The following is a 16,078-nucleotide window of genomic DNA, read 5'->3' on the forward strand; positions in this document are numbered from 1 at the left end:
GGCAGGGATGGGTACAAACATAGCCAAATGTTGCTTTCTAATTTTGCCAAGGATGCTGCCCAGCTGGATTATAATCATGGTGTGATAGAGCAGCTCAGATTCTCTGCATTGTCTTCCTTTTTCCCTTTCCTGCTAAGCCCCTTTTCCTCGCCCCCCCATGGCATCTGGAGAATGAAACCAAAAGGATCAGGTGTGTATCCCGTTTGTGTGTGTGTGTGTGTGTGTGTGTGTGTCTTTGCTTGTCTCACGAACCAGCCTCAAAAACTCCCAATAGCCGCCTCCCTCTTTCCCTCCCTCCTTCTGAATCCCTCCTTCCTCTCTTCTTTCTCATTCAAACGTAGCAACTCCTGTTGTGTCAGTTTTATCTTCCACTACTACCAGCCACTACCACAGCCACTTGGCAGCGGAGAATCATAAAGGTAAAGGCATTTAATATTCTAAAATAACTACCCTTTAAAAAGCTCTCCTTATGACCCTGCATTTATTCTTCTTTTTTTCCACCTTCCTGCAAAGCAAGGCAGGGAAGGGAGGTAGAAAGATATATGAGGAAGACAAACATTTAGCTCCTCTGCTTCCTCTAAACTTCTTAGTGTTTCGTGATTTAAAACAAAACAAAACAAACGATTTTGCCTCGCTTACTCCTCTCAATTCTCTCTCTCCCTTCCCTGCCTTCTCCCAGTCGATGTTGGTGAAACTTCTATTACATTTCTATATAGGTATTTTGTTTTCAATATTCAATATGTTTAATCTCGAATGGGGGAGGGGAGGGAAGAAGGGAAAGGGAGGACCTCTTTGTGACTCAGAGATGTTCCTGGAAGCAAGATTTGTAGTGTGTTTGGCACAGATGGGGGGGCGGTCGGGGGGGGCAGATTTGCTAATGAGAAGTTTATTGATCCATTTTGTCAGTTTCGTTTTCAGGGTTTCCTGGGCGGAATTGAATCTGCTCCCGTGGTGTGTTTTTTTTTTATTGACGATTATAGAGATCATTGTAAAAAAACAACACCTTCCTCCTCTCCTTGCACTTTTAAAAATAAAATAAACTAGTTGGCTCCTTTAACAATAGCTCTGCTGGGAGAGGAGGAAAATAACAATTCACAAAGCCTGACGGAGTGATTTCACTTCCATATGTTGATACCTTTCCCTACAGGGAGGGTTGCATTAATTTCTTAATTGATTGCGTCTTCACTTGGGGTGCGCTTGCTTTTTGTTTATTTGACTTGCAGAAATTGGTCGCCAAAAGCAGCCTTTCGATATGCAATCCCATAAGTCCCTGCTCCCTATTACCCCCCCCCCCCCATGTGAATCCCCTTGTGAGTATAGTATCTGGATTGAAGTTTAAGAGTTTTTGAAGTAAGAGCTATAGGAAAATTGTCGGTCTAACTTGTTTCCATCTAAATTTGCAGATAATTTGGGGTTTTTTCTTTGCTAGAAGCTCTGTTGTCAAAAGGAGGAGGGGGAGGAAATTAGTTTCCTATCCCTTTTTAAAAATGCCCTTTCTGAATTGACCTTGGAACCTTTACAATTTACAGCATTTCTAATAGGGAAGGTGTTATTTGAGCAGGAGGAATATAGTACAGAGTGAAAAGCAAAAAAAAAAAAAAAAAAAATAGGAACTTAAGCCTGTAGACAGGCTTCTTTTTACAGAAGAATGTGAAAAGGGAAGTTTCTATAATGTGAAGGAGCAGAAGGAAATAACACACTTTCGAAAATGTGAAGGGGGGTGGTGGGAGGACTCATATCATTCTTCACAGTATTAGGCCTTGAAAAGCTGACTTGATACAATCAGGGAGGCTACGAAATAAAAGGCCTTCCAGCCAACTAACATATCAAGCATTAACTTGCTGACCACTGTTTACATTCTGTTGGCAGGTGAGAGCTTGATTTTGGTATCTGCAAAGGTACCTTGAGCATCCTGCTTACAAGAGCTTGAAAATATTTTTTTGCCTAAATTCTGGGGTCTTCTTGTCGCTTGGATGTTTCAAAACCCATTTTAAATAAGGGAGGATTGCTCATAATTAGATGTTTTCTTGGGCAAGAAGAAATGGCTCAGATAAGTAGGTTAAACTGCTTTCTTTAAAGGTGGGGGAGGGAAAGTGGGTGGAGTTTGATTTCCCTCTTCTATTTTTATGTGAATTGATGAGTCAGTATTTAAGATCTGCAGTTGGAATGCCAGCTTGTAATAGGTCATCTGTAACTTCTTAAATGTGAACTTCATTCAACTCCAGATAATTCAATATGACTCCTATTAATTACTAATAATACTTAGCTGCTTGTGAATGGGAAGTGAGAATTATCCTGGTTTTCTTGAAATTGGATTGGGCTCCTGAAGCTTTATTTCAAGTTATGTTATTGCATTACAAAAACTGCTGTTAAGGATCTATTCCTATAGCCTTTTGATTGAGCTGACTATTTAGTGTCTTTGCCAAATCTGAGAGTTGTTTTCAGTTTCATTGTCTGTACATGCATGTATTTATACAAGGGCGTTTTGTGTATGTGTATGTGTGTTTTGATGGGAGATGGAGGAAGAAAAATACTGTTGTTGGCTTGTATAGAATAATTAATGTCTCCATATTGCTATTTAAGAACAGTTTTTTTTTGTATGAGGTTGATTCAATTATGTCTTCATCTCTTTGGAACTGGTTGAATGACTTGACATGAGATTAGGTGCAACAAAAGAGAAGGCCGAGGGAACAACAGCTGCCTTCCAGTTCTGAGGCACTATTGCGCTTAGCAGGAAGGCATTTTATCTTTTAGTGTTGTGTTGTCAGGTTTAAATGTTAAATATTTATATTCCTGTGAAAGGTTGTTTGACTCCACTTATGTTTTTTAAAAAGGCAAAACAAAACATTTGTATTTAGAGCCTTTTAAAAATTTGATGGCATGCATTTCATCCTTTTAATTAAAAAAAAAACTCATGTTCAAATATCAAATCTGGCTAACTCTTTAAGTTTACTGCTATTTTATTTGAAAAGAGCCACCACTAGTTTGTACTTGCTTCTCTGCTGTATGGTAGGAACTTTTTAAGGTGTGGTTTTAATGGCAGCTGATGATTCTTGCTTAGAAACAAATCTTATTTTGGGTATATGTTTCTTTGAAAATTCTCTTAGAGCTAAATAGCTATATAGAATAGTCCCTTTGAAAAAAGATTCTTAATTTGAGTTACTTTTTTTAAAAAAACATGTCATTTTAAAGGAATTAAAGACATTAAATATCCCCACCCCCTAAATTCAGTCTCTGGTATATATAATGTAAGAATTCCTTCAAAGGTTTGATGTAAACAGTTTTGTAATAACCCATAAATGCTGGAGATTGTAATTTTTTGTGGATATATGCACGTCTTTTAAACAGTTAATTCTTTATGCTAATCCATGTTAAAGTGGATGAAGTGTTATCTCTGGGGGGGGGGTCTATTTTAATTAAATATTATTTACAAAGTTGTGATCTAAAAGGTGAAATTTCAAAGAAAGGCTAGTATTCAGGGGGATTTTAAGGAAATGGCTACTAGCTTCTTTAATGGAAATTACATTAGATTCCAGATGGAGAGCTATGGATGGGTTGAAATATCTCCTTTGTTTTGGTGACGAATGGAAAGGGATGGGGGGTGGGGATATATGGGCTTGAAAAAGGAGGTATACTTCATTACTTCTCTTACACTGGTTTGTTTCATCTTGGGTTCTTTATCAAACTTTTCCAAACCATTTTATGCATTACTTGTTGTTAGATCCTGTATCCATCTGTAGAATGGCATTGTTTCAGGATTAATCTCTTTCTTACAAGTATAAGATCAAAGTGAGAAGCATACTTTATTTCTTTATCCCACAGTAATAATGTTACTTGAAAGTAAGTGCTTTTTCTTTTGGTGTGGCATACTCTCAAATGTTCAGGAATAATGAAAATTCAAATTATTAATTTCCTGCCCAAGGGGAAGGGGGGAGGAATAGAAAAGAGGATTGCAGACCTTATTTGGCTTTCAATATTACGATAACTATGTAAAACAGTCAGTGTCAGTAAGCTCTATTAGTTGAGGAAGTAGTAACATGACTTTATTTTTAAAAAATCTGGAAGAAAAGAACTTGCTTTTATATACTTATAATATAGAAGAATATAATGCATGCCACAAAATCAAAACCCATATTGCTAATTCTTGTAGGAGGGAATGACTTCTCCCTCCTTCCTTCCCTTTTTAATCTAGAGTTGAAAATGACCAGTTTTGCTATCTTTAGGTAAGTTTGAAAAAGAAGCTTGACCTTTGAATTTAGTTGCTTCCACGGAGATTCAGGAAGATTAAATAACTGTAGCTGATGACCAGTTATTTATCTCATGTCATCCTTTGCAGTTTGAGCACAGTTTTTCCCACAGCAGGGCTGTCATTATGGGCTTCAGACCTTCCTTTATTCTCTTTTTGCCTGATTAGAACATCAGGAGTCCAATACAGTTGGTCCTTCTTGTCTTTTGCTTCACATAATTACATTTGCTACGCCTTTGGCACCAAAGATAATTATTCATAATGAATACTTTTTAGCATTTTTAATGACACTTGAATCTTGTGCAAGCCTCCAGCAATTGAGAATCAAGAATAAAATAATATTTGGGGGGGGGGGGGCGTGGATGATGTTTCAGAGATTTATGAATGCTGATTTGAATTGGGAAAGTAAAGCATGTCATTATTGCTTTATTTTTGTTACTATGTACTTAATAGAAGTTTTGGATTTTAAAAATGGGATGTGCAGTCTGTAGAACTATGTGTAAAAGTGGCATAACTATTGTAAATTGAGGTTTTCTTGTTCAAAGTTAGTGAGCTAGCAACACTTCTATTTTTATCTTCTTTCTAATATAAGGCCACATGTGGTTGTCCTCCAAGTTAGTATTACAGTTGATAAGCAGTTAGAGAATTCTTGCTTTATGCTTTGTTTTCAGTAAAGTTAAAGGATCTCATTTTGTCCAACAATTAAGATTTCCAAGAACAGAAACTTTTTGTTGTTTAGCTGGTGAAGGGTTCACATCAACCATATTAATAGTTATCAGTTAGCATCATTAGATGAAGCCAAGAATATTCTTGTTTGGGTTGAGGTAGATTGTAAGTGGAATTAATTATTTTCCACTATATAAATACACATGCTCATAGTGTTATTCAGCTCCTTAAGAAGCAATTACAGTGTATTAGATAAATCATCTGCTCCTTCACTTTAACCCAGATAATTTTATAGCCTATTTGACTAGTCACAATATTTTAAAAATTGTCAATAGTCAAAGTAAGAAGCCAAATGTAAAAATAATTTAATTTGTAATCAAGGCCTGTTAATGCAGCACTATTCTATAGCAATTAACACAACTGAATATATTGAGGGTTTAGAATAATTGTCTTGAATTTATACATGAGATGAATAACCTATTTTTTGTTTAGGAGCACAAAATGATGTATATAATCTTCATAACAACAGTGTTGTGAAGTGGACTCAGCTGAAAAAGAGTGACTAGCCCAAAATCAGTCTATGATCTTATATGGTTGAGGTTGGAATATAACTTGAGTCTTCTATGCCACAACTTTATCTAAAACACTATATAGTGCTATTAAAGAATGCATTTTCTAGTTTGATTTTAAATAAATTGTTGTAGTTAGTGAATGAGGAGTAGGCATAAAAAGCGGCACTAAAAATCAAGCATGGGATTGGTATCATTTAAAAAAATGGAATGTTGTTCCAGAGATTATACTTACTTAATCTGGGAGAGGAGTTGGATAACAGCTAACAACTGCTTTATTGCTTCTCCCTAACTCTAGATATGTGGGATTCATCAACTGTTATGTTATGCTGAACTATCTACTTTCAAATGCAGATGAGTCCTTTTATGACTTTGCTTGTTTGTTGAATATGTTATGTAGGTGTCATGAAGGAAGCTAGAAAAGATTTGGAACAGAACCAAAGTGGTTGCAATATATTTTCACGTGATCCTCAAATGCAGCCTTAATCTCACTTAAGGATTATGGGAGATGAAGTCCATACCTTGGAGAACACTATTTGGAAAGAACTGTTTAAATATATTTGGACATACAGCAGCTATAAAAGTGAAGGAAAACAGGGGAAATTGCCTTTTAACCTTGTTATCAAGGATAATGGGAAATATTGTGTTCTTGATTGTTCAATGAAGTATGCTTTATATGCTACTTAAACCCAGATGACTGTAATTACATGGTCTAAAAATATTTGGTATTCAAAGGGGGCATATAAGTATTCTGCAAGATAGAGAAAGAAGAAAATTAAAATAGATTATTTGGTCAAAAATATGTACTATTGCTCTGTTGTATGCTTGGGTAACTGGAGTCACCTACATGAAATTTTAGCTATAGCCTTAGTATTTATTTAGATAATGGATGACAATTTCTTGAAACTCTTTTAATTCAAGCTGTACCAGCAGATATCAAGACAAGCTATGTTTTCATTCAGAGGAAAATTCTGTTGGGAAGCACTTTTTATTTGTGAACCTACAAGTTTCTTCACTTTAAAAGTTGGACTACATAGTCATATTTCTATGCATTAATTTTGAATTCACTTATTGTAGAAATTCCTACCAGCTTTTCAGATAATTTTTCACTTGAGTAGAGGATCCTGGATGAGCATATAATAATTATGATTAGGTGTGGTTTTTGGCTTGACCAGTTTTTAAGTAAATCTTTGAGTAGATTTTTTTTTAAATAAAAGATTTACTAAGTTTAAAAATATCAGCTAATATATTCAGGCAACTTTGAAAACACATAAAACAGGTGATGCATTTCCTGAATTTGATACCCTATATATTCCAGCAACAAATTCCCTTTTTGGCTTTTAGTAAAACTATTCTGTTGTCTGCCAGACCAAGTTTAAAACAGAGAGAGAACTGCATGATATATCTAAATGGATTAATTGATAATTGAATTTGGGGGATGTATCATGCAAAGAAATACACTGTTTAGGGAAATTCTAATCTAACAGTGCGCCTTTTAGGTCTTCACGGACAGCACATTTTATGTTATCCTGTTCTGTGGCAAACATTGGAAAGCTAATCTATATATCCCCAAAAAGGAAAATATAAAAAAAATGGCAGAAAGGAAGTTGTTTCTGCCTCAGGACAGGATCACTGGGTATATTCTGGAATTTCCATCTTGAAGAACTTCCAATGCTTATGTCCTTCCAACTTTGGGATACATTTTATTGTAATGTTTGTTGGGGCCATAAAAATATTCCAACTATTCAGTGGCAGGTATTTGTATATGAAAGATGTAGAAAGTAAAAGCAATAATATCCAGTAAAAGCAATAATATCCAGGAATAGCTCAGATTTAGTGGGATTTGGGCATTCTCTTCCCAGTTGCAGGTCCCTGAACACTTACTTCAAGCTAGTTTTGCAACAGTCATCCATTACAAAAATACTCCACCATGCAATGAGAAGGCTGTTCTATAAGAAATATTTCTTCCTCTTTCCCCAAACTCTGAATATGGCAAATACTTACCTTACTTCAGATCTTAGTAGAATATTAAAAACATGATCAGGCAAGGCCAGTCCATAGTATTGTTTCGGTTGAATTAATTTAAATGGAGGTAATATTTCTCGTGGAAGAAATTAATTTATTTGTCGTTTAGGCAAATATACATTTGATATTGAAAGACATTATGCATGTGATTGCATTCATATGTATGAATCTTGTATTTAGTATGTGACTCATTTGTGACACCTCTACAAAATTAGTATATTTGTGTTATAAACTTTCATGAACTTGAGCACACATTGTCTGAGGCATCCGTTGGCAGAGACAAGATTATATCCTTTGAGGGTAGGGAAGGGAGGATATTGTAAACCATGGGACCAAAAATGTATATATATCATAGATTCCAAGAACAACAATACAGTTACAACACTTAAATATATCTAATTTGAGAACAAAAGGTGACCAATTCATAGTTAAGCCTGAATGGAAATTTTCTGATTATTCAAAGAAAACTCCTGTTTAAAAATAGTTTTTGGAAAAATTTATCAACTGTAATTTGAACTTGATTGAAACCAAGAGGACTGGTTCCTTATTAGAAGAATCAAATTGGTAAAAGTACAAGGACAGAGTTAATTAAGAATGACAGTTGTTTCACATCCGTTTGAGAACTTGGTACAGATATTATAGACTTTTATAGTCATTTTTGACACTGGCTCCAAAGCATGGCTTCTAGAATAATGTGAAAGAAAATAAAGATGAATTCTTGAGCATTTAGATATTTCCTTTCTTGGTATTTAAAAATTGCCAATAGAGGAGTACATTGAGTGAATATTGATTACTGTGATTGAATTTTAGGCTAATACAATCTGTTTAATAATATCACTACTATTCTGAAACTTATGAGTGGAAATGTCCATGCAATCTCAAAATATTATGTGCAAAAGAAAAAATCTGACCAGGTTCTTTAGGTTTAGATCTAGATTTTTCTATTCTCCATGGCTTTTATCCTTTTCTTAGACAGCTGGGATATGTACATTCAGACTAAATATAAAAGTTTTCTCAGTAGTATGTGGCTCACGTTGATTTTAAATATTGTGCTTATAATGATAAATTTATATTGTAGCTTAGTGGTAAGACTAGTTTTTCTGCAAATCGTTCTGAAGCTAGAATATAGAGTCTATTACAATTATTTTAACTTTATTTTGTATTCATATATATTTAATATTTGTATTATATAGACATGAACATATATGCTATCTGACATTAGATTATGAAAACAATATATACCTTATTAAAGGAAATAATTGTTTCTTTAGTAACAGCTACATAAGAAACAAATTGTTCTAAATGTTACTAAAATAATTATTCAAAATAAAAATGCAACTAAAACAGCTTGAAAGTTAGCATGTTCTTTAAAGATTTTTTCTTTGCAAATATTTTTAGGTATTGTTACTCATATACAGAAATCTAATGGGAGTAAAATTCCAAGTATACCTTTTTAGGAGGTGCCTAATTTGATAGAATTTCAATTTTGAATATGGACAGAAAATCTGGTATGGTTTCTTAGTGGCATGGTACCAGCTTTTGTAATGAACTGAAGGAAAAGATTGGCTTGTTTTATGTGTAAATGATAAACTGGGTGTTTTAAACATGGTTTGCTAAACAGGTCATAGTGGCTTAGTCACATACCATAAACCATAATGAGTGGGACACTAGGATATAAACAAGGAACCACATTATAATAATACATTTAGGTTAGATTTTTATAAATAATACCTAGTTGCTGTTAGAACTGTGTTTTAGTAACTAAACTCTGCAGTACAGCAAATCTATGTTATCTGTACAGTATATACATGGACATCAATATCAATGTTGTATGTTGTTTTCCTTTTTAGAAAAATGGAAGCTTAAAAGATTCACATTCCTGTGATATCACTGGTTGTTTTTTTCTGGAGAAAAGAGAGAGTTAGATGTAAAATAGGTGTTTTATAAGCTGAACAAATCATACTATTGAGAATTGGCATATTTGCAAATGTTCTGTAGTACATTCTGGGATCAAAATATAAGTGTAATGGTACTTCATTGTGAGCTGAAGATTAGCCATTAATGAGGTGTAGATGCTGTTCACACTTGGTTCTTCAAAAGGCCACATTGATTGCAGAAAGGGTGTATGGCTGCTGTGTAAAACTCCACTCTACTTCTAAGCCTCCTTTCTAGAAGAGACAAGGGTGTTATTTTTGAGGAATTATTCTCTAACATGAGTAGTGTTGGTTGTTGGTATGGTGAAAAGCAAGGGAAAGCTGCTAATAAATGCTAGGACAAAAGGAAGAAAGAAAAGAAATTTCTTTGAACAAAGAAGTTAGTTTCTATGAGAATGCCTGTATCTCTTCATCTTTACAGGAAGGTTGGATATCTAGTCAGGCCCTTTAGAATGACTCTGAATTAGCATCCAGAATGAGTTCTGGAGATTTTTCAGCATTGCTTAAAAAGATATGAAGAGCAAAGCAGGCCTTGCTAGGTCAGTTGCCTGTCTGCCCCATAGATATTGCTGAATATGCACATCAGTCACAACTAGCATGATCATAACTGAGGAATCCTGGGAATTGTAGTTCAGCAATAACTAGAGTGCCATAGGTTCGCCATCTCCCATTTCATATTGTTTGCAGCCTAAAGCAAATATTTCAAGTCTCAAGTTTCAGTTGGGAAGTTTGAGATATTGCAGTGCCAGGTCAAATCTTAGAAAGGGATGTAAGGTCAAAATTAAGCAATGGAAATGCAGTTTTTTCTGTATAGAAGGCTGTAACGTTCCTTTTAAAACAATGTGCACGTCTAGCAGCTCTGAAAAGAGATTACATTAAATGAAATTGTGAAGTAGGTAGCTTTCCAATGTTTTTGTGGTTGAAATTTCCAGGCTCTTCAATTTTTCAAAATGTGTAAAGTAGCTTTTTGTATCAGAACAATTCTCATTTATAGAACTGAAGAATAAATCTAATTATTTTCAATCTTCAATATCCAACAGGATTCAGTTTCACAAAACTGAATTTTATAAGGCATTCTGTTTACACACACACACACACACACCATTTCTTCTTTCTTCCTCCAAAATTTTACCAAATAGATAGCAGATGAAAATATATAATAGAAATGCAAGAACAGTTTTGAGGGCCTGATGTGAACAGCTTCTAGGATGACCTCTGAGTATATAATTATATTGTAGCATAAAACTTCCTTCTATGTAGGGAAGTAAGAGTAATAAATCTCTATTTCAAAAGATTCAATGTTGTATTTGCAAATATCAGGAATTGAGATTAACTTGAAAGGAACTTGACTTTAGGCTAGATTAGGAAACTGAAAAGAAATGGCAAAATCTTGCTGTACTTTGGCCTGCCATTTACCTAAACTTTGAAACACAAAAAACAGAAATGACTATTGCCTTCCTTGTTAGACTGATATTTTTCAATAGTATCTTATAAAATACCTTTTATCATAGTTGATTGTTTTATTTGAAGTTATGCAGGATAAACATAAAAGTCCAAAAACAAGCCAAATTGGTAATATATAAAGCAGAGGGAACAGTTCTTTAATGAAAACTACATAAAGAAGAATCTTCAGCATATGTAAGTTTGTAAAGAATGTTAAAAAAAACCACCAACTGCTCACAAATTTGTTTTTGGTTGTTCACCAATAAACAAAAACAAAAATAATTAAACTTAAGTTTTTATCCCAGCTCCATATTTATGTGATGTCCCACTCGTCTATTGAAATGCAGTCCACAGCCACACAATTTAAAAGGATCAGTATAATTTTGGGTTTCAGAAACATTGGCTTTCTCAGCCTGGCCTCTTCTTATTTGGATGAATTGCTCCATATTCTCCAATGCTTAGTAAGCAAAATACCTAAAAATAGAATGTATATCTAAAATCTAAACTGATAGGTTTGTATAGCATATGACTTTTTTTTGGAAGCATCTAGAATTGTGATCCCCAGCTTCCCAAAACTCAGCAGCAGTGAATCAACTTTAAAATATTAAAAAGAGAAGGAGGTAGACGGCTATACACAAATTTAGTGTCATTCAGGATGAAGCCCTATCCTTTACCCTCAAAATGGGGGGTAGAAAGTAGAATTGTATGATTTGGGGGAGGCAGGAGTGGTTTGTATCAACTTCTAACAATTCTTCAATGACAAATGGTCAATATGATGAGAAAGGAAAATAACTATTAATCAGGATTAAGCAATCCATTCCCCTGCATATATTTTTTTCAGTATCACTTCCACAATTGCCTGTCATTATCTCTCTTGCTGGAGGCTGATAGGGGTTGAAGTCCAAAACTTTTTCAGAGGATTAGATTGCCTATCTCTGTGATTAAGGCTGATGCTTACCAAAATGCATGAACACAGCAGGAACTGAATACTGAAGAATTACTGATATTAAGCGCTATTTTGAAAAACAAGAGACTCTAAGTCTGAGTAAAATAAAATGTTATGTTTGAAATGTTATTTAACATAGAATGAATATTATTTTCTTTGTTATCAGCATAGTTTTTTTTAAAAAAGAGCACATAATATGATAATTTTAAAGCCATGCCATTAAAAAAAAATCATAGCTGCACAATTTCACATTGTCTAAAAGTCTAGCTCAGAAAAAAAAGTTTTTCACCATTGTTTTCCCTGCTATCTGTTGCCGATGTCCTTTACAAGTTTCATATTGGAATTAAATTCCCCCAGTAAGTTTGTCATTTTAAGGAGATACACGTGGATATCTGCCATAGTTCTGAAAAGCATTGAACATATAATTAAGCTTCTTGAAAATCTCAGCTTTTAAAAAAAAAAAAAAAGCCTGCCAAAATTATTATGACGATGTATTTTTTAAAAGACATGTAATTTGCTTGTCCTTTTGGAAGAGAGATTGATGGCGGCTGCAAGAGAGTCCGCGGTATCTTTATTTCTCTGAGTACTAAAGTATATTACACATATTTTTAAAATCTGAATTCATGCAGATCATAGAATATAAATGTTGTAAATACAAAGTTCACTCCTGAAAGTGCAAAAATAAGTTGAATTACAGCATAGTCTCAGTTGTCAATAGTCTGTGATAAAGGTTGCCTTCAGAAGTTGAGGGTGCTTGATCACTTGAGATTTTAAAGAAGAGACTGGGCAGTCATTTGTCTGAAATGGTATAGGATTTCCTGCTTGAGCAGGAAGATTGCTTCCAGCTCTATTCTGATTTGATATACTGAAGTTTTACCTCTACATAAAAAGTTTAGCTCCTGCCTCTAAAGGATTTATGAGAAATGTGTGAGAAAGGCATTAAGGCTACTTCATTTTTGGACTTTACACATACACCCTTTTAATATAATTGTCATCTCCCCTTGTAAAAATGTTTGAGATATTATTTTGAAAGCAGTGATTTGATTTTAAGGGGCTTAACTTTACATTGATTTGAAGAGAGAGAGAAAAACCCCACACACAACAGATATGTCCTAAACTTCTTGAAATTCTCTTGCACTGCATTTGGGAAATCTGGGCAGTTTATTTGTAAATGGCCTTAGTGAAATTGTATATTAGAATGAAATTCACATTGAGTACTTTGGCTGCTAATTCAGTAGTAATTAGAAGCTTTGGATTTCAATCCACTCAAAATTTGTGGTGTGCTTATACATTTAGTAGGATTATCTTGGATTGCAGAGGAGTAACTTTAAACCATCACAATACCCATTGATCTGTCTGTCACAAAAATTTTAATTGCATAACACACACACACATACAGAGAGAGAGACAGGAGAGACTAAAAACTTAGAAAATAGTAGACCTCAAAAGATAATAGATTTCTAATATTTAACAGACAATGCTGTTGATAATGGAGATTGTTTGTTCAAGAATTAGTCTAGTCTAATTATCAAAGGATCAGGCCTGTTTTATGTACTGTATTTACACAATTGCTTTTACCATGATGTTATTGAATAAACCATAGTTGGTTAATAGATTGTATTGCAGCACACAATAAATTGGTTTACAAATGATAAAAGACTGGGTTCATGCACTGCTCTAATTGAATATAAATGTAAATGAATAAAATATTATGGCTTACTGCACTATATACTATATATCTCTAAGGATCAGGTATAGAGAGACCAAACTTATCTTAAATCAGCTTTAAGGTTTACTGACCAATTTCATATCAGTCTGTTAGCACAAACGTTCTCAATGTTTACTACTTTAAAGTAAAATGATGGCTTAGGGTGGGAATATTAAATAAATCTATTCTACTTTGAGGCCCTTGGAATAAAGGCGTGTCAGAATCACAAGGTTTGGAAATAATAAAGGGTAAAATAGTTATATCTGATGAGAATGGTTTATGGAGTTTCTCAGTCATTCAGGTCATGGTTGTGCCAAAGATGCTTTGTCAAGGGCAACTGGACTTTCTGGTTTTTATTTGAAGATGTTTCACTTCTCATCCAAAAAGCTTCTTCAGCTCTGGCTGGATGACGGGAAATGAAATAGGAGAACAAACCCATCAGGACAAGATTCAGCAGTCCATCTGCATTTAAAAGACAAAGGCCACTCTTTTGAAGACAGCAAAGTCCACATTTTGGACTAAGAGTTTGGCTGCTTTGAAAGTGGGTCAAAATTGAAGGACCCCCTCTCAACAGAGAGGGGAGGGAAAAGACATGATCTATCTTCAGTCTACAACACAGTCCTTTCAACAGTTTCAAAAAGGCTCCACATCCATTTGCACTACTCAGGTGACCCTGATAACACAGGTGACTTTAAAGTCACTTTTCAGGTGACTTTAACAACCCGCTAAAAAAATGCAAATGACTAACTGCCTACAAGGAGTATAAATCCTTCCATTCCCCACCATCCAGCCAGAGCTGAAGAAGCTTCTTGGATGAGAAGTGAAACGCCTTCAAAGAAAAACCAGAAAGTTGCCTCTCGAAAAAGCACCAGAAAAAAAACAACAGTTGCCTCTTGAAAAAGCACCTTTGGGACCTCTGATGAGAAGGAAATATCTGCAGAAGGTATTTGTACTATAGAAAAGGAGGGGAATAAATTTATTTGGGGATCTTCCAGATCTTACATTTCAGCTTCTAGAATTCCAAGCCAATATCAGGCTTACTGAAATTGTTTGGAGTTGAAGTTTACCTATTGGGAAGATGCTAAGATCTGAGAAGGCAGACCAGCCTGGATCAAGATATTGACAGCAGGAATTTTTGTTTTTCTGACACATGAGCTTGGTACTGGTAATTTACTTCAGTAAATTACTGTATCTTCTCAGGATGGACTTTTGAAACTAAATAGTGGTTCCTATCGGAAAATTGCCCAAATATTGCAACTCACTTGTTAAATCATCTTTTATAATAGTACCTTGTAATTCGCAATGTTGCAAAAGAGGATTATGATTAGAAGCAAGTAATACATAATCAGTGTAATCTTTCTTTCTTCCAGAGATAATAAGATGACACACGTGGCATTCTGGCCTCCAATTTTTCTACAAAAGCTACTTCAAATTGTTTAGGACAGTGTTTCTTAGAGTGTGGGTCTAGGACCCCTGGGAATACCCCAAGACCCTCTCAGGGATCCTTGAAATCAAAATTATTTGCTAGACATTTAAGATATTTGCAAAAAAGAGTGTCACTGTTTTCCTTAAAAAAAAAAAAATCTGATGAAAATACCAGTTTTTTCCGTGAAAATAATGAATTTAATGTTATTTTTATAGGATCCAATAAGTATTCTATAAGCGCATCCATTTTAATTTTAATATGGTAAAAAACAAAAGCCACACAAGCAGAAGTTCTGTATTTTTAAATGTGGGAAGGGGTCATCCATAACTGGTAAAAGTAGGAAGGTATCCTAAGACCAACAGATTTAAGAAACGTGTATTGAATGGATGTCTGTAGGTCAATATCTCTTATCTACATCTCTATTGATTGTACCAAATAAACAGGTAAAATCAAATGGTATTTAATATGTTTCAGATTCAATAATACTTTTCACTTGGTTGATATTGTGAAATATGTGTGCAAATTAATACATTGATGTGAATATCTGCATCTGTCTTTATACTCCTGTCTTGACTATGCCAAATGACATGTAGATTAAAATAAAAGGAAAGATGCATGTAATACTTGTAATGGGATCATATTTATTAACCTTTAGGAAAACATTATTTTTCCCAAAATAAATCTCTTTTTACTTAGGCGTCTGGATAATAGGCACTAAAAAAGATGCAAAAGTAACTTTTGAAAATTTGAAGTTATATGTTGGTGATTTTAATTATACTAAATTATTATTTAGCATTATGCTAAATATTGTTACGCTAATTTAGAATATTTATGCATTGCGTATTGTTTAGCTCTTAACCATCCTTCCTCAAGTAAATGTGTGTTTCAGTAGTTGATCTATTTATTGAGAGACAATAAATATCAAATATTTTAGCTGTGCTTGTTTATCTCCCTCATAAGTTTCATATTGAAATTATTATTTTTAATGGACATCCATATTCATATTTAGTTGTTATATAAAACCAATTGTTTTAAACCTAAAGATTAGTTTTAAAGTATTCAAAGGGACATAAACAAGCTTTCCAAATGGCTGGCACTTGGAGTGGCCCCATGAT

The 16,078-nt window shown here is 34.2% G+C and overlaps 1 protein-coding gene across 1 annotated transcript in view; it reads left to right on the top strand.

The window, feature by feature from the left end:
- The first annotated feature begins 288 nt into the window (after nt 1–288).
- The window catches only part of ZNF217 (zinc finger protein 217), a 30,750-nt gene continuing 14,960 nt past the window's right edge, over nt 289–16,078 (top strand). The window contains exon 1 of the mRNA XM_026664961.2: nt 289–419. The gene's annotated coding sequence lies outside the window, so the exon portion shown is untranslated. The remainder of the gene's footprint in view (nt 420–16,078) is intronic.

This window comes from Notechis scutatus, chromosome 3 (genome assembly GCF_049901735.1).
Source record: "Notechis scutatus isolate UNSWTSFEM ecotype Mainland chromosome 3, rNotScu1.2, whole genome shotgun sequence".
Taxonomy (NCBI): domain Eukaryota; kingdom Metazoa; phylum Chordata; class Lepidosauria; order Squamata; family Elapidae; genus Notechis; species Notechis scutatus.